This window comes from Herpailurus yagouaroundi, unplaced genomic scaffold (genome assembly GCF_014898765.1).
Source record: "Herpailurus yagouaroundi ecotype Mexico unplaced genomic scaffold, PumYag 322, whole genome shotgun sequence".
Classification (NCBI taxonomy): Eukaryota; Metazoa; Chordata; class Mammalia; order Carnivora; family Felidae; genus Herpailurus; species Herpailurus yagouaroundi.
In genome coordinates, this window is record NW_024412539.1 from 12,970 (window position 1) to 31,099 (window position 18,130).

The window sequence follows — 18,130 nt, forward strand, 5'->3', positions numbered from 1 at the left end:
ACTTCTAAAAACTGGCATCTTCTGGTGCTCTGCTCTGATGATTCAGCTGCCCTAATTTTGATCTCTACCTTCTCAGCTCAGTGTGAAGACTGTGTTCTGCTGAGATTCCACCTTGCTGGAATCAGATCATTTCCTGAACCCTTTTCTCAGGGAATCATAGTCTTGCCCTACTTCTGTCCAGTGTCTATAAACAGGTGTTTCACATATTTTGTCCATTATTATGGTTGTTTAAAGCAAGAAGACTAATCTGGTGATATTACTGTGTTATAGTTGTAGGTGCAAGTACTGAATTCTTGCCAGTGACTGTAAAATGAAGGATTTTAGCGGCGCCTGGCTGGCTCAGTTGGTGGAGTAGGAGACTATTGATCTCTAGGTGGTAAGTTCGAGCCCCATGTTGGATGTAGAAATTACTTAAAAATAAAATCTTAAAAATAAAATGAAGGATTTTAGGGGTGCCTGGCTGGCTCAGTCAGTAGAGCATGTGACTCTTGATCTTGAGGTCATCAGTTTGAGCCCCATGTTGGTTGTAGAGATTACTTAAGAAAAATAAAATTAAAAAAAGTGCTTTAAAAAATTGCAAAAGATAGAATGAAGGATTTTACATAGATTACTGATTTCTAAATAATTTTAATACCATTTTCCATGTTTATAAATGACCTAGCCCAAGGGTATTCTTTTTAGTTTATTAACAAATAATAAGAATGATCTGAGACTGCTGGACTCACTGTCAGCATGGTGACCCCACAGCACCGGAAGGAGATCTGGTCTAAGTATCCTGTTCTCTGAGCATATTCCCATGCTTTAACTTGAAGAGTGGCAGGATATGCCATTCCCAAATCTGCCACTTCAACATAAGGATTATTTTGAGCCAAAGGCACTTGGGAAACAGCAGGTGCAAGATAAGCACTCTGACCTCCCCATTCCTTCCTGAAAGCAGGAGAGAAAACTCATGTGAAAGGTGCCCTCCCCAGACCAGAAGGAAAGAAACATTCTTGTCATCTGAGACAGGAAGTCAGGACCCAGAGAAACATGGAAAGACCTTGTTAAAATAACTCGTGTCTCCCTTTAATCTTGCCATATATTTTGCTTTCCTTTGTTCAACCTAGTACAGAAACACGTAGGCCTACTCACTTCTTTGAATTTTCATTTTCCTGTTGGACCTTCCCATTGTATATGTAAATATCAGTGTGCTTTTCTCCTATTAATCTGCTTATGTCAACGTAATTCTCAGACCCATTTGGAGTCCCCAAGAAGGTAGAAATAAAGTTTTGCCTCGCCTACAGACTCTCCTAGGACCATAAAAGAGAGGATTAGCAAAAGGCCAACTGTAAGGTGCTGGATCTGGTCCTGGTAGAGGGAACATAGTGTAGGCCTAGTACACCTAGTAGAAAATGCTAGAATTCCCAGAATCAGCCAGTTGGAAGAGAGGCTGCTTTGAAAGACAAAATGTTGGGAGGGGAGGTCCAGACAAACTGTCCTTAGTGGGGACCAGCCCCTAGAATCCATCTCTTTCCTCCCCTCCACCCAATTTTGTAGCTCTTCCTTCTGAATCTTCCTTCCCATTGCCCCCCCCGCCCCCCCCCCTTTCTGGGGTCACGGAGTCTTTTCTCCCAAGCATGCAGATTTTAAACTGCTTTTCTACTGAGGACTCCTTTGGTGATATGTGGAAACCTATGCACCATTCTTGGAATAAGTCTTTTAATGCGTAGAATAAAACATTTAAAATTACAAAGGAAGTCAGTTACTTTCAAATCCTGTTGCCTTTGTGCCTTTTCCCATAGTTTGGTAGCAGCAGAGAGAATGAGGTAGCACCTGAGCTGGGCAGCTGAATATACGGCAACCAACACCCCATGCCCCGACTCAAGACGATACTAGAGTTGGGGTGGTAAAAAAAAAAAAAAGAAAGAAATACTGGGTTTCTGCCAGTCTCAGAGACAGTGAATCGACAGGGCATCATTATTCTTTACCATCCAAACTGAAAAAAAAAAAAAGTAGTGGTTCCTGGGAGCCGAGTTCCCAGGGGAAGGGACCACGCGCCCTCTCGTGGCCACCACGGGAACCGCATAGCACCGGCCACGGAGGGTACCCAATGCGAAGACCGCCAAATAAAATGCATTGGAAGCTGGGAGAGGCTCAAGACCTTGAAATTAGAAGTCGTGAGCGCTACAAACTGAGCTAGCAAGATGACGCGAAGTAGATGCTCTTCTTTTCCCTCTAGCAGCTTGGAATCGTTGCCCAAATGTAAAATATCTGAGCCGAGACCGAAGACAACCTCGGCGTGTATGTTTATTAGGAAATAGGTCTGTAGAGAGTTTAATAGATTTCCTCAGGCCGGCAGCTGATTCGCACTAAGTCACAACCCAGGCCTTTGAACTTCCTACTTCTGAGCTCGAGGAGGGACGTGGGTAATGGATATAAAGTGCTGCGCGGGGATGCGGTCGGGCTGAGGGAGCAACTCCGCCCTCCGCTGGGCGGTTTAGAACCGCCACTCTCGGCGCTAGTTTGCGCCCAGACTGAACCCCAGACTTCGGTGGAAAGAACGTCCGGGATGATTCACCCCAAGGGGTCTCCACGGGACTCACCACGGACCCTCACCTCCTTATTCCTGTTACTGGAATTTTCCAACTTTCCACAACCGTCGTGGGCACTTTTCTCCAAGTTCTTTAGGCACAAGTGTAAGTTTCTGTGACGCCAAGTGCACTTTCTGTGCCCCCGCCCTGCTTGTTCGCCTCTTCTTTGTCCGTGGTTGGGGAAATACGACAGAAAGGAACACGCATATTGATAAAGAGAATATTATTAGCTACTTTATAAAGAAAAAATATCTGAGTACACGCTTGCGGATAGCCTGAAAATGGCTACCAAGCTATAGCGAATTTCAGCTCTACTGACGTGGAATTAAAGCTACAGCTGTCTTCGTCCTACTCTTAGAACACAGTGAGCATCACTCAGTTTACTCCAGTCTTAATATTAAGCCCACACGGACGCCCTGTTCTTCAGAATTCTTTATCAGCCTCTCCCTACGGTTGCCTCAGGCAGTGCACCTACGAGGAATACAAACGGTTGGTCACTTTCGTCTACATTCCTCGGCAGGGCACGGGGGCGAGATGGAGGGGTGCGCGGCCGGCTCCGGACCGGGGCAGGACCGGGTCCCCCCAGGGGGACGGTTTGTAGCGTTTCCTCCTTTCCTGCTGTGAGCAGGGATTGTGGGCCTCCCACCTGCACCGAGGCCTGCACTCGGGGGTCGCTAGGGCCAAAGGGTGACATCTCACGGCGCTGCCGTCTTTAAACCAAGCACTTACAAGCGGAGTATGTGTCTTTCGGAGTCAAGAGCACCAACCGCACGCAGTTGCGGTCCGAGCGGTGGCCAGGGGAGAGAAGGCCAGGGGCAGGTGATCGAAATGGAGGAACATCGGCATTTTCAGTTTTCTGTTGGCCTTTTTCTTTAGCGGCCAGAGTGTTCGCGCTCTCTCCCGGGCCGGTCACCGGGCTGCCCCGCGCCCGCTCCGTCTCTTCTTCGGCTTTGCCAGTTCAACCCCCTCCGCCCCAACCGCGGACTGAGTCCGCGTGGCGGTCCCGGGCGGCCAGCTCAGTCGGACCCTAGTGCGGAGTGAGTGGCTCCTAGGTGCCCGGCTCTGCCCTGGGGCACGGGGTGCATCGCAAGCCCAGGCCAGGTCCTGCCGCGTTGAGTCCCCATCTTAGCGGCGTCGCGGGCGGGCAGCGAGGTGGGGGCAAAGGGGTAATGTAGTGTCCCCACGCGCGTCCGCCTGGTGTCGCGGGGACTCACTGTGAGCGCCCCGAGTAGTTCTGAGCTAACAATTGGAAGCTGGATGACTTCGGTCTGAGAGGCTGCGGGAGACACCTGGAGGCAGGCGGCTGTTGAGGAGGCGAGGAGCCGGCGGGGACGCCGTGGATCTGGCGTTGGGCTCTCCGAGTTCCCCCCGTGAATCTGGGCCGGTATCGGTGTTCAGACGTGCCCAGCGACACGACTGTTGGCCTCAGTATCTCCCACGCCTCCAGTTTCCCGAGTAGGGGAATGTGAAGACATATCCAGCCAGAGGTTGAGAAGCAATTTCTGGGATCAGGAAATGAGTTTAGGAAGTGGAGTTTCCGTGTCTCTGTGGCGCAATCGGTTAGCGCGTTCGGCTGTTAACCGAAAGGTTGGTGGTTCGAGCCCACCCAGGGACGGTCTCTTTTACTAGCTACTTGCAACTTTAGGTTACCTGTTAGTGACCTTATTTACCCTGAGAGTCGTCTGGACTTCTGTCCACTTTAAATCAGGCTCCAGAGCATGCTGCCCGAAGACTCTAGTTCCATGAAACTGCCTAAAAGAAGAAATTTTTCAGCAAAGGCATTTTTTTTTCAATAGCTCACGTCTAGGCCTTACCCCTGAGCCACTGCCGAGTCCTTTCCCAAACTGGGTTTTTACAATTGCACATCCTGGAAACTTGAAAATTCCCAGAACTGCGAACAACAAAACTGCTTGCCATGAAGCCTCAAGTTCTGAATGGAAATTTTGATTCCTTCACCATGACTTTGAACAAATTATGGAATTTTCTGTGCCTCAATTTCTTTGTTTATAAGAGGGGACAAATAGGAGGACTTTCCTTACGGGTTAATTTAAATGTTATAGAGATATACACATGAACCATTTGACCACTGAATAAATGTTTATTAAACATCAGCTGCTGTAACTCTTTTCAGTGGCACTTCCTCACCATTTTCCTTATTGGCCTCGTTCTTTGAAACAACTGCGTATCTTTTCATGGTATGGATGGGCTAGTGTAGATGTAAACATTCCCTAATTGCTGGACAGGACATTTGTTCTAATGTTTATTCTTATAAAAACTTCTTCAGAGAACATCGTTATGCAAATATCACTGTTCAGAGAACATCACTTATGCATGGATTTCCCTAAAAGAGATTCCTGGAGGTGGACTTTCCGGATCAAAGTATTTGCCATTTCTCATGTTGCTACTTCTTGACAGAAGTATAGTTATATTCAGATGGTGAATATATATATAACAGATAATTATATTCCCACCTTCTAAGAGAACACTCTTTTTTTGGCAACCCCATCTGACATTTGATAGCAGCACAAATCCATCACTTTGGCTTGGGGAATGTTACTGCTTGTTGGTCTCACACATCCCTAAGTCTGGTAGGTGAGGGGCTAGTGCTGTGACAGTCTCTTTTGTTTTCTTGCCACCTGGGGATCCTGGGGATGTGGTTCACAAGGTTGGATTCATAGGACTGTAGAGGAGCAGTTCCCAGTGTTCCTGTGACAGGAAGCCCAGGCTTATGCTGCTGAAGAGGAACCAAGAACTCATGCTTCAGAGAGGGAGCTTCATGGTTGGTCCTGAGCCAAATACAAATTGGAAAGGGGACATGTTTGAAATTTTCATCAGACTAAGACTTTAGATAATGGATCGATTTATTTATTTATTTATTTATTTATTTATTTATTTATTTATTTTTGAGAGAGAGACAGAGCAGGGGAGAGGCAGAGAGAGACTCCCAAGAGGCTCTGCACTGACTGTCAGTGCACTGTCAGTACAGAGCCCGATGCCGGGCTTGAACTCACAAACACAGATTATGACCTGAACCAAAACCAAGAGCAGACACTTAACCGACTGAGCCACCCAGGCACCCCTAGATAATGGATCTTTAAAAATTTCTCTTGTGGCAGCAAGAGGAGACACTGCATTCTCAGGACTTTATTTGGGGGAATTTAATAATGGTGGCCATTCTATTGATCTTGTGGAATTGTTCGGTCTTTGCTGGTATGTGACACTTGTTTTAAAACCTCGTTTGGTGAGCTGAGGTGAATAGCTAAAGGGAACTTCTCAGAGGAAACAGAAACAGGGAATACATTCTCAAATAGATTTATAAAGTTTTATTGTGATCCTTTCCGAGGTTTTGCGTGGTGTCCTAGCTCAGGCTGCTATAACAAAATACCAATAGATATGGTGACTTAAACCACAGACATGTGTCTCTCACAGTTCTGGAGGCTGAAAAGTCAAAAATTAAAGTGGTGGCAGATTTAGTTCTTGGTGAGGTCCCTCTTTGAGGCTTACGGATGGCCACCGTCTCAGTGTATTTCAGAGGGCAGAGAGAGGAGGGTCTGGAGACTTCCTGTTCATATAAGGCTACTAATCCCATCATGGGGCACCACCCTCATGACCTCATCTAAACCTAATTACCTCCTGAGGGTTTCACCTCCTAATACCATCACACTGGGGGTTAGGGCTTGAACATACGGATTTGGGAAGGACAGAAACATTAAATCCGTAACAGGTGGGAACATAAAGAGGCATCTCCTGAGTGTCTAATATGCCTTTTATAGTGAGTGATCAGATTGCAGACTTGAGAACAGTCACGTGCAGTTGGGAGCAGAACTTGTCTTTTATCTTTTCCTCCTAGAGGAATTGTGTGTGTGTGTGTGTGTGTGTGTGTGTGTGTGTGTGACAACAGAAAATCAAGGGATTATAGAAAGATACATTAAAAAATTCTCATCACCTCTACTAGCTCCCCCCCCCCAGTTCCCAAAGGCTAAACATGTACTAACTTGATTGTTTTTAATAAACAATTTTATTTTTCCATAAAGTCAACAAGCATGGCTTTATTACTTTTATAACAAAGGAACCACCTGCTTTATAAGTATACATTAAAACCCTCAGATGAACCAGGCTATCTTCACATGCTGTAGAGAAGTTGCTTGAGAACCAAACTCTTTGAGACCTTGTATGTCTGAAAAGGTCTATTATATCCATATCCTATATTATATCTGCTAATTGATATTTTGCTAAATAGAGAATTTTAGGTTGAACTTATTTGCCCTCAGAGTTTTGAAAGCATTGCTTCATTGTTGTTTTATATTTGCTAGAGTTGCTGTTGAGAAAGAAAAAATGTCTCTTCACTGCTGTCCGCTTAGAGCTGGCCTGACTGAAAACACCTAGGCTGTGATGTTCACCTGTTAAAACTAAAAAATTTCACAGAGCACCGACATCAGACAAAATCACTCTGTAATCATGATGAGGCAAAGGGGGAAAAAAAAGAACTACTTCATGATTGTTCGAAGGCAGAAGAAGTGTAAAGTATCCCCCAAACTGAGAAGGCACTTTGAGAAGGAAAAACAAATCAGACAACAGTTTTGGGTAACATTAACACCTCCTGGTGCCATGTGTGCACCAGGAAGTGAAAACTGTTATCCGAGTTTGAACCTTTCTAAGTTTATTTATTTATTTATTTGGAGAGAGAGAGACGGTGTGTGTGGGGGTCGGGGGTGAGGGGGTGTGCAGAGAGAATCCCAAGCAGGCGCCACACTGCCAGTGCAGAGCCCAATGTGGGGTTCTCACAAACTGGGAGATCATGACCTGAGCCGCTTAACCAACCAGCCAACCAGGTACCCCTCTGAGTTTGAAACTTAATAGACCTGCTGGAGGCCATAATGGAACACTTGGTCCCCTTGTCTCCCCTGTGATCACAAGACATGGACAGTAATGTTTGGGGCGTGTGGAGAACATAAAACTAGAAAGATCACCAAGCAACACAGTCAAAGTGGCGGCCAAAAATGGAGTCAGTATGGCCAGCAATCCTACAATGATCATCTCTGAGCATGAGCAGAACACAGTCCAAACCACAAAAAATGACCAAACTTCCCCTCCCTTTCCCAACCAAGTAATTGTTGCTTCTTTACCAATTTCATATTTAGCCCTGTTCTTCTCCTTCTACTTTTTGAATATAAATTATTAAGATTTCCAAAGGTAGAATTGTCCCATAGTTCCCCACCGTGTCTGCTGTCTCCTTCGTTGCAATGAGCCAAGAAACCCAACTTTGATTACAGGTTTGTTCATGATGGTTATAGACTGGAGGGTATCAACACTGTAGAGAAGGCAGATGCCATTCCGATTCTTGCCGATTTACATTAAACTGTTCTCCCACCTCCCTTCCCAAAAGCTTACAGGATCTCCTCTTTGTCTCTACTGTTTTTTTTTTTAAATATAATTTATTGTCAAATTCCTTTCTATACAACACCCAGTGCTCATCCCAACAAGTGCCCTCCTCAATGCCCATCACCCACTTTGCCCTCTCCCCCACCCCCCACCAACCCTCAGTTTATTCTCAGTATTTAAGAGTCTCTTATGGTTTGCCTCCCTCCCTTGTCCCTACTGTTTTGAAACTTGATGCTCTATTTTTATCCATGATACTGAGTACTTAATGGGCCCTTTCGTTTATATTAATATTTATATAAATTTATATTTCTTCTGTATCACTCCAGACATGTTGATGTATATACAAGTAAAAGTGTGTATCTCTTGCAACCACCATTATCCTTTTGATATAAATGATTGCAGATGATAAGATGGTTCCTCACTGTGGAATCTACACTTGATTTATGTCTCAGTGAATTTAAGTTAGCTTTTGCTGAACAAACTATCCCAAACTTACTGACTCAGAATAATGATAATTTATTATTTTTTTAGTGCTTCTGTGAGTTAGAAGTTTTTCTGGCCTAAGCCAACTCATTTGGGGCTGGGCGGTGTAGGATGGCTCAAGCAATGTCTGAGGTACAGCTGAATTGACTAGAAAAGCTGGGATGGACCTTTTTCTCCATGTAATCTCTCCAGCACACTGACTGGGTCTTCAGACTGTGGTCTCAGGATTCCCAGTGCAGCAAAAAGAGGCTAACCCCCACTATGCAAACATTTTTCAAGCCTGTTCTTGCATCAGGTTTGCTAAGGTGCCAGCACTGGCCAAAGCAAGTCACGGAGCCAATCCCACATTCAGATGGTGGACAAATAAGCTCATAAGCTCCACCCCCTGATGGAAGATGTTGCAAACTGTTAGGACCATTTCTTTCCAATCACACCAGATTGGAATATCAGGAACTTCCTCATTCTTTTCGACAGCTTGCCGAACCATATTTAATTGTCTAGTTGTACTGTCCTATTTTTAGTTGCCCCCCAAACTGATGGGCATTTAGAGAGGTTTCCAGTGTTGTGCTTAATGAAAAATGCTCCCAGGGCCTTTGGAAGGCAGCGCGGTGGGGGGGGGGGGGGGGCGGCGCAGCATGGGGCGGGGCTCGGGAGTTGGGGAATACACCCGGGGATTTGATGAGTGAACTCCAGGTGCCTGGGGGTGGACCCCAGGAGATGGTGGGGGCAGCTGGGGAGGGCGGGAGGCCCCCAAGTGCAGGCCCACTGGGCAGCCTTGTATATATTTAATTTCACACGTGTGTAGTCATGTCTGTGGAATAAATTTCTAAATGTGGAGTTTAAAAGTAAAAAAAAAGAAAAAGTTTATTTAGATATTTGAAAGATGTTGTTTTAAAAGCACCCTGTAGAACTTACACCAATTTACCTTTTTGTTAATATTTTTTAACCTCTCCAACAAATTAAACTTTTAAAAATTTTATCATTCCCTATAGGTAAAAAAATGTTATTTCAGTGTAGTTTTAAATTGCATTACTTTCATTAATAACAGCATTGAACGTTGAATATCTTTCCTTATCATTGCATTTTCCTTTTTATTTTCATTATTTTTAATTTTTAAAATATTTATTTACTTATTTTGGGAGAGGGAGAGTGCAAATAGGGGATAGGCTAGAGAGAGAAAGAGGAGGGAGAGAATCCCAAGCAGGCTCCACTGCCATCACAGAGGCTGATGCCAGAGGAACTCACCAATCGGGAGACCTTGACCCAAGCCGAAAGCAAGAGTTGGCCGCTTAACCAACTGAGTGCCCCAGAAATTTCTTTTTTTTATTCTTTATATGTTTGCTATTTTTATTGGGTTGTTGGCCTATTTTGTAGTGGTTATGTAGTTCTGTAAATATTAGGGAAATTAGCTGTTTGTGTATGATGCATGTTCTAAGAATGTAGATGTTGGGTACGGTTTGATGAAGTTGGTGCAGCCACAGAAAAGAAGCAGGTTTGAAAGGAAGAAGTTTATTATATGCACAGTCCCAAAGAGGGGGGTCATCTTGTGTAGAGCAGGGGCCTAACGGGCAGGGTGCTCTATTTAACAGGGGGGAGTAGAGACAGTGAGGAGCTGTGGGCCATGGTCTTTACTGGGTCTCGGTGGCGTGGAGGGAAAGCAAAGTGAGAGAGGTGTGGAGGGAGTGAGAAGGGTAGGGTGGGGGGTGGGGGAGAAGGGAAGAGGTGAAGGAAGTTAGAGTCCAGTGGTTGGGTTTGTTATCAAGGGGTTTCAGCTGTTTTGGGGTGTGAATTCACAATTAGGGCAGTGAGAAGGATGTTAACCACCAAAGTATGAACTTAAAGTGGAGGATTTTTAGCGCAATGTGAGTTGCAAATATTTCTCCAAATTGTTGTTTGTGTTTGGACTTATAAAGATTTCATTTGATTTATGTAGTCAAATTCATGGATATTTTCTCTCAGGACTTCTGAATTTATGTCATAGAACAACTTTTTACCACACACACCAAGATAATAAAATAATTGTTTCATGTTTCTACAAGAACTTTTATGTTTCTCTTTATTATTTGAATCTTTGATCAATTTGGAATTTACCTTATGTAAAGGACATGATATCCATTGACCATTATTTTTTTTCTAGACACGTACCTAGTTATTCAAAAACTCCTCATTAGAGTTACTGGTTCAAGATCTTCTTTCTAATATATTACATTTCTTTATGTATTTTGGTCTACTTCTGGATTCTTGTCCCATTTATGACTGTCGATTCATACACGATATCTTAACTATTTTAGTTACTGTAATTAATATTTCATAGGATTAGTTCTTCCTTATTGTTCTAAAAAAAAAAAAAAAGAATTTCCCTGAGTTATTTCTGCTTGTTACTTTTCCATTTCCATTTAACCTTTAGAATTATATTGCCCAGTTTGAATTCTAAGAAACACTTTTTGATATTCTTATGTAAACCATAAAATTAAGGAGCGGTGTTATCTTTGTGATGTTGAGTCCCCTACCCGTGAACGTGCTGTATCTTGGTTGACAGGGAAGCAGGCTGCACTGACCCAGTGATTCCTAAACTTGAACATTTATTTACGTAGATCACCTAGAGAGATAGGTCACAGATTGTTGGGCCAGCCTCTGGTTTCTGATGCTGCGGGTCTGAGGTGGGACTTGAGAATTTGCATATCTCACAGGTTTCCAGGTGATGCTGATGTGTGTCCTGGCACCACACTTCTGAGAATAACTGGCTTCATGTATCGATCATCCCGGAGATGGTTGGTGGGATACATAAGGGAGACTGAAGCGTATTTACAAACTACAAAAACAAAACAAAACAAACAAAAAACCCACAAAAAAACAAAGAAAACCCAGAACCGTTGAACGATCCTTAGGGAGGGGAGGCGGACGACTTGTATGAGGATTTAAATGTCCTTGTGGTGGTGGAGAAGCCTCTCGATTTGGGCCAAACTTGGCTCCCATTCGCCTTGAACAATTTAAGTCACACCTACCTATTCCAACACTGAAAGGCGATTTGGCAGGAACAAATGTAGCGCAAACACATTCAAGCTTTCCGGGCAAAGTTCTCGGGTGGATCAATAACTACTACACCACCCGCGGGCCCCACCCGCCGCAGGGCGGCACCAGAGGCTCCCCGCGCGCGCGCCCTTAGCCTGCAGCCCCGCCCCAGCCACGCCTCCCCTTCTCGGGGCACTTCCGCGTCCCTCCTCCGCCTCCCCAGGTCCTTTTCCAGGGCGCGCTCCTTTTTTCCCCGCTTCTGGATCTTCTTAAACGAGTTGTATTTTACAGCCCTTTGAGGCTGATGAACGCTTCAAAACCTGGAAAGGAAAAACAGATGCTCCTCAGCACGTAGCGGAAGACCATTTTAATCAGCTAAGAAGACCTTTCAAAACCTCAACCAAAATTCCCACCAAGCAGAAGAGAACGAGCGTGTTTCCATCCAGTCCGGTCCTGAGGAATCTTCTCTGTGGAGCAGAGTTGCGGCAGGACAGGGGGGGAGCCCCGCGGGTCAGGACTCGGAGCTGCTCCGGCTCCCGTCAGCTTTGCCCCCGCAGAAGCTTCGGCCCCGGGCAGCAGTGGGTCAGGGAACCTGGGTCTCAACGACCGCAATCCCTGATTCAGATTTCTCAATTTGGGGCGAATAGAGGAGATTTCCGAAAATTGTTGCCAAAGTTTGAAACAACAGTGGCCGCAATGGCTGTTTAGAAATTCGTAATTATTGGCTGCTGACAGAAGATTTTAATAGAAACAACAAAAGATTTTAACAGAAACAACAAAAAGGTCAACGCCCAACGTGGGGCTCGAACCCACGACCCTGAGATTAAGAGTCTCATGCTCTACCGACTGAGCTAGCCGGGCGCTGGCGAATGAGGTACTCTTTTAGGAAGGTCATTTCTTTCCAGAGCCAGGCTGCATGGCCCAGGTACAAACTAGTCCGTGTGAATGAGACCTCAAGGTGTAGGATTTTGTGAACACAATAGTAGCCTTTTACCACCGGAAACTCAAAGCTTTGAGAAGATGTTGCGGACTGCGCGGAGCCAAGCAGCCTCGCAGAAGACGGGGAATCACGAGTCTCGAAACCTACATGTGTCCGCAAATTCTGCGTGGACCTGGTCACTTTGACAGCCGGGTTTCTCCTCCCTGAGGCGAAAGAGCTTGAGGGAACGGGGATGAGAGGCTCAAACACCCGGAGGGACGTGGGGACTTGCGCTCCCGGGACCTTGGGGCTGCAGCCCCTGCTTCCTTCTCCGAATCCCCTCTTTTCCCTAAACCTGGACGACCAGGGCGGTGGGTGGAAGTGGGGCTAAGGGACGCGTCACTGGGTGCACGAATTTATTTTTAAATACTAAAATTTTGTGTGGCTTGAGTAAAAGACCATATCCATTACGTGTAAACGTCCTAGCGAGATTTCAGGTCAGATGGAAGTCAGCCTGAAGCGATTTCACTCCACTCGCCCAACTTTTCATTTTCCAATACCTGGTGGGCGCTGAGTTCCCGAGTCAGAAGCAAAGGGGTCTCACCTCCGCACTCCTGGTGGCAGCTCCAAGGATCCCCAAACTTCCCTGAAGGGCGGCCCCGCCAGAACTGTTAAATTTGCCTTGAGTGGGCGAGCCACGGAACGAGTTGAACAGAAACAATTCACCCAATTTGTCGAGAGCATTTCTGCGATGCTGCTAGAAACGAAAAGGTTACAAACTCTTTGCAACTCTTAAAAAAGAGTTGAAAAGGTAAGGCCGCCACCAGTATCTGGTATGCCGTGACTCGGATTCGAACCGAGGTTGCTGCGGCCACAACGCAGAGTACTAACCACTATACGATCACGGCGCGCCACCTGCCAGGCGGCGCAGTGCGGACTTATTTTATGCCCTTTGGAACAGCCATACCTACCCTGTGCTGCCATCTTATTGCTCCAGTTCAAGTGATCTACACCAAAATACCAAACAAATGTTTCTATTCCATAACCTGGAAGCCGTGACCCTTGAGTCCGGTTCTGAATTCCCAAATCCCGCGCTGCGAGCGCCAGCATCGCCCCTCTGCTTCTCCGCGGTTGCTGCCACGGACCATCCCCAGTCGCCCCCCGCGAGCCACTTCCCTGCCTTCCAAAGAATCAAGCCGCCCCTCCCAGACGAGCGAGAGGCCGCTCCGGAGGATTTTCCTGGTTACGCCTCCAGATTGTACCCTGGAATTAAGGTTTCTGTCTCCGGAATGGTGGAAGCTGAAGAGAAGTGCTGCTATTCGGAGACCCTCCTCTTCGTTTGTTCTTGGCTTCCTTCCCGGTTCCAAGTAAACTGGTGCTGTCTCGGGAGCTGCGGGCTCTTGGGCTGACTTCCTTATTCGTACATTTCAGTAAACCAGAGCGCATCCGAGGATTTAGAAAAACAAATCTGAGAAGCCTCTATTTCAGACACTTCCCTAAAGGCCCCCAAAAGATAATTACTGTGAACTGGTGCGACGCCAGCTGCCGAACCCAGCAGACGGGCTTGGCTCTTGGTTGCAGCTACAAAAACCCCGGAGGCTCTGTTTTGCAAGAGAATCCCCCAGAACCAACAGTCTCAGAACTCAAGGGTGGTCAAAAGTCTTTCCTTCTTCCGTGCTTTACTGATTTGAACTACTTAAAAGTTTGGGGGAGGGGAGGTGTGGAAAAATGCGTTGGCCGGGAATCGAACCCGGGTCAACTGCTTGGAAGGCAGCTATGCTCACCACTATACCACCAACGCACACAGAAAGGAGAGCTGGTCGATTTCCCTATGAGGAGTATCTCGTCCAGTTTTTGTTACATAGTTCGGTATCTTAAGATTCATAGTAAAAGATATTCCCAATACAAAGCCAGAGAAGGACTTGGAAGAGAAGTTCTCTAGGATTTCTCCTCTGGTTACATTAAAAATTCTGTGGTGGTTTCTTACTGATTCACAGGTTTTTAAAAGTCAATTCTTGTTTTTTCTATTGTGGTTTGAAGGGGGCGTCTGAAATCCAGTGAAGGAGTTAAGGCTCCCCTGATGGAGTTATCTCCATACACAGGTCGTTATGAATTTCAGAGTATTTTCATAGGGCAAATGCATTAAGATAAAACTCCAAAGGAAAATACGCATTTTAAAGCTTTGAATACATATTGCCAAATTGCTGTGTGGAGCGAGAACACCGATTTCGCTATTCAATGAATACTATCATATTACACCTGTCAACAGGATGTCATTCTTTTCATCTTAACGAAATCGCCAGATAAAAAGTCTTGTCTTAATTTGCATTTATTCTATTACTATTGAGGTTGATCATTTTTCATACTTACCAATTATTTTTATTAGTTTATTTTTCTATTATTTATATTATATTGATGTTACTGATTTATACCAGTTTGTCACTTGTCTTTTAATATTATTTATAGGATTTTTAGGTGAGCAGAAGTTTCCTGTTGTTATCTAGTCTAATCTATCAGTTTTGTTCTTTATGATTTCTGTCTTTGCTTTTTATCTTGGAAAAGACTTCTGCCCAATAGCAACATAATTATCCACTAATGTATTTTTCTTAGCTTTTTATTGCTTCAGTTCTCGAATTTAATTCTTTAATTCATTTAGTATATGGTATGAGGTAGTAATTCTACTTCCAAGGATTTATCCTAAGGAAATATCTAGGCATAAACACAAAGGTGTGTCTACACACCTGTTCATCAAAGCGTTATCTGTAAAGTCAAAATTTTAGGGGCGGGGGAGGGGGAATCCTAAAATTCCAGAAATAGGATAGATTAAATCCTTTGATGAAAACTCACATGTTTTGTTTTGTTTTTTTTAATTCTATATACATTGTACACTGCTGGTGGCAGTGTAAATTGGCACGAACTCTCTGGAAGGTATACTGGCAATATCTATCTATAAGTGCATATACCTTTGAGCCAGCATTTCAATTCCTAGGCATTTATTCCACATACATGCAAAATGACAAATGTACAAGATTATTTATGGTAGCATTGTTTGTAATAGCAAAGGATTAGAAATAACCTAAGTGTCCATCAAAAGGAGGTTGGTTCAGTTAATTGTGGAATATCATCAATATAATGGAATACTATGTGCCACAAGAAAGAATGACGAAACTCTTCATGTCTAATCTGGAACTATTTCTAAAATATATTATTAAGTGAAAAAGACAAAGTGCAGAAAAGCATGTGTAGAGTGCTATCATTTGTGCAAGGTGGGGAGCATATTTAAATATATAGGCAGCTATGTATGTACTTACATTTCCATAAAATATTTATGTCATTATAATTATGAAACACAACATTGGTTACCTTATTAGATGGCAGAAGTAAAAATCAGGTTTATCAGTTATATCCTTTACATATTTGAATCCTAAACCATGTAAATATATTACCTTTTCAAAAACTAAGTTAAATTGAAAGAAAATATCATATTAGTAAAGAATATTTCCACTGACAAGTGTTGGAAATATAATTTTAAAAAGAACTTTATGACTAGCATAATTCCATTTCTGTTTTGAAAGTTTGATGTCAACACTTACTAGGTGGTAGACTTGTGAGCAATTTTTACTATGTATATTTCTTCATTTCCTGTATTTCAGCTTTGGAGGGTTGGGGGAACTGACGAGGAGAAACAATGTTACTTCTTAAAAGGCTTCTGTGGAATATTAAAACGAAAACATTCTTCCCTGACCGGGAATCGAACCCGGGCCGCGGCGGTGAGAGCGCCGAATCCTAACCACTAGACCACCAGGGAGGCTGACAGCTGTTTTTGATAGAAAGTATATGGTTCTGTGTACATGTTTCTCGTTCTTTGGCGTATTACTCTAGCTGCTTTCGGTTTTAATATTCCCCAAAATTGGACCTTCCTCAGGTCTAAATTTCTTCTTCCCATTTATTTTTTGAAGTAGAAAACCTGTGAGAGAACTCCGAAGACTGTCTCCCAGAGCTGAGGGATGGATGATCTTATACACAGGATCACAATCCTCTCTTAAGACCAGAGACAAATATCAGGGAAGAGACGCAGAGACACAAAAGAACCTCTCAGCTTCACGTAGTTGCAGAGATTTCCTGAATTGTGATGAGGAGAAAAGTAAAGAGCTCCAGTTGGAATTTTGCCCCAATTGACCAGGAACTTTTCCTTAAGAAATATGAAGGTTGTCGTGTGATTAACTCCAGAAGATTCTGGTCCTACTGCAGCTTTTTTTCTTCTGTGAACTTAGGCCAAATTCTGTTGGCCAAAACAAATATTACAGACAATTGAGAGCCACTGGACCTACTGGTCCTTGGTGGTCAGCAGGACGTGAACTTAACTCTGGTGGGAGACTAAAAGAAGGGCATGGGTTTGGAGTTAAAAAAATTTTTTTAATATGAAGAAAGGAGAGCAGGAGTAAGGAGGAAAAAAAGAAAACTGGGGTGCAGCCTCCACTTGAGGGAACCTTTAAAACGATACCCATCAATGTATGCAAATTAACTTTATATGAGAGTGAAAAAAGAAAGCAAATGCAATGAAATGTTGACAATGACTCTAGGTGAGGGGTAAGTGAATGCTCTTTATTTTATTCTTTCAAGGTTTCTGCGGGTTTGAAATTTTTAAAAATAAAAAGTTGAGAAAAACAAGAATGAGACAAATGAAAGCCTCCCTCAGGCCTTTTTTGGTCAGATGACTACAATATAATTAACTCTCTGCACGTGAGTTCAAACAGAAATTTTTAAAAGCAGTCCCCCTCCATGCTAACTCAGAAAATACATTTGATAATGTGAATAAAAAAGTAAATTAAAATATTGAGTCACCAATGATGTGCCCATATCAGCAGGGCCCGACAGAAAAAAAAGGGTGGTAGGACATGGGGTGTTTGTGGGGGTTTTATGTTGTTTGGCTTTGCTTTTAAAGTATCAACATTAAAATATTGTTTAAGAAAAGCAATCATTCTCTGGTCATCCAATCCCTAACTTCCTGTGGGTTTAAATGCCAGAAATTAGCGAGAAGATTTACTAAATGCTAGATATTGATTTTCACAAAAACCAGTAATCCTGTTGTCACATGCCACCGTGAAGCCTAACAGAACCCACTTCTTTTTACTCCAGCTCTGTTCCCACTGTACAGCAACGTGTGCTCCAAGGGTGAAAAAAAAGTATCTCGCTTTCAGAGCAACATTTTGCAAGCGTACCTGGGGGCGGGGGTGGGAGGGTAGGCTAGTAGAATTTCTCTACGTCGGAGGAAATCAACCTCGTTGTGTTTTGGACAACAGTCCGTTTTCATCGATTATTCTGCCGCCTGCTGGTAAATTTTGGTAACACATGAGAACCTACGAAAGAGTATCAACTCTGGAAGCTGGTCACCTTTCTCAATATCAAAACACCCCAAGAGGCCTCATCATTCAGAACAGGATTAGGCCACCTCCTCTTCCTGGCACCATACGCCTAAGGGCAGATGGGGGAGGAGTGTAATTCATTCACTTCACTTCATGTTCTATTTCTTTTTTTCCTTTTTTCAAACATTTACAGATCGTGTGCCACACTTGTTACTGAAGTTACAAAACTATACCGAAAGAGCTCATAATCAGGGGCGCCTGGGTGGCTCAGTCGGTTAAGCAGGGGACTTCGACTCAGGTCATGAGCTCCCAGTTCGTGGGTACGTGGAGCCTGCTTCAGATGCTGTATCTCCTTCTCTCTCTGCTCCTCCCCCACTCCTGCTCTGTCTCTCTCAGAA

At 44.1% G+C, this 18,130-nt stretch overlaps 1 long non-coding RNA gene and 5 other non-coding genes across 6 annotated transcripts; 1 reads left to right on the forward strand and 5 right to left on the reverse strand.

The window, feature by feature from the left end:
* Window positions 1-1,676: 1,676 nt before the first annotated feature.
* Window positions 1,677-4,076, reverse strand: LOC121021808 (uncharacterized). The gene is made up of 2 exons (XR_005786688.1): window positions 2,596-4,076; window positions 1,677-1,871 (listed from the first exon to the last, which is right to left on the reverse strand). It is a non-coding gene; the product is annotated as an uncharacterized LOC121021808 (long non-coding RNA).
* Window positions 4,077-4,111: 35 nt separating this feature from the next.
* TRNAN-GUU (transfer RNA asparagine (anticodon GUU)) lies at window positions 4,112-4,185 on the forward strand. The gene has a single exon. It is a non-coding gene; the product is annotated as a tRNA-Asn (tRNA).
* Window positions 4,186-12,235: 8,050 nt separating this feature from the next.
* Window positions 12,236-12,308, reverse strand: TRNAK-CUU (transfer RNA lysine (anticodon CUU)). Its single transcript has one exon. It is a non-coding gene; the product is annotated as a tRNA-Lys (tRNA).
* Window positions 12,309-13,202: 894 nt separating this feature from the next.
* TRNAH-GUG (transfer RNA histidin (anticodon GUG)) lies at window positions 13,203-13,274 on the reverse strand. Its single transcript has one exon. It is a non-coding gene; the product is annotated as a tRNA-His (tRNA).
* Window positions 13,275-14,095: 821 nt separating this feature from the next.
* On the reverse strand, window positions 14,096-14,167 carry TRNAG-UCC (transfer RNA glycine (anticodon UCC)). Its single transcript has one exon. It is a non-coding gene; the product is annotated as a tRNA-Gly (tRNA).
* Window positions 14,168-16,102: 1,935 nt separating this feature from the next.
* Window positions 16,103-16,174, reverse strand: TRNAE-CUC (transfer RNA glutamic acid (anticodon CUC)). Its single transcript has one exon. It is a non-coding gene; the product is annotated as a tRNA-Glu (tRNA).
* Between the last annotated feature and the right edge of the window lie 1,956 nt (window positions 16,175-18,130).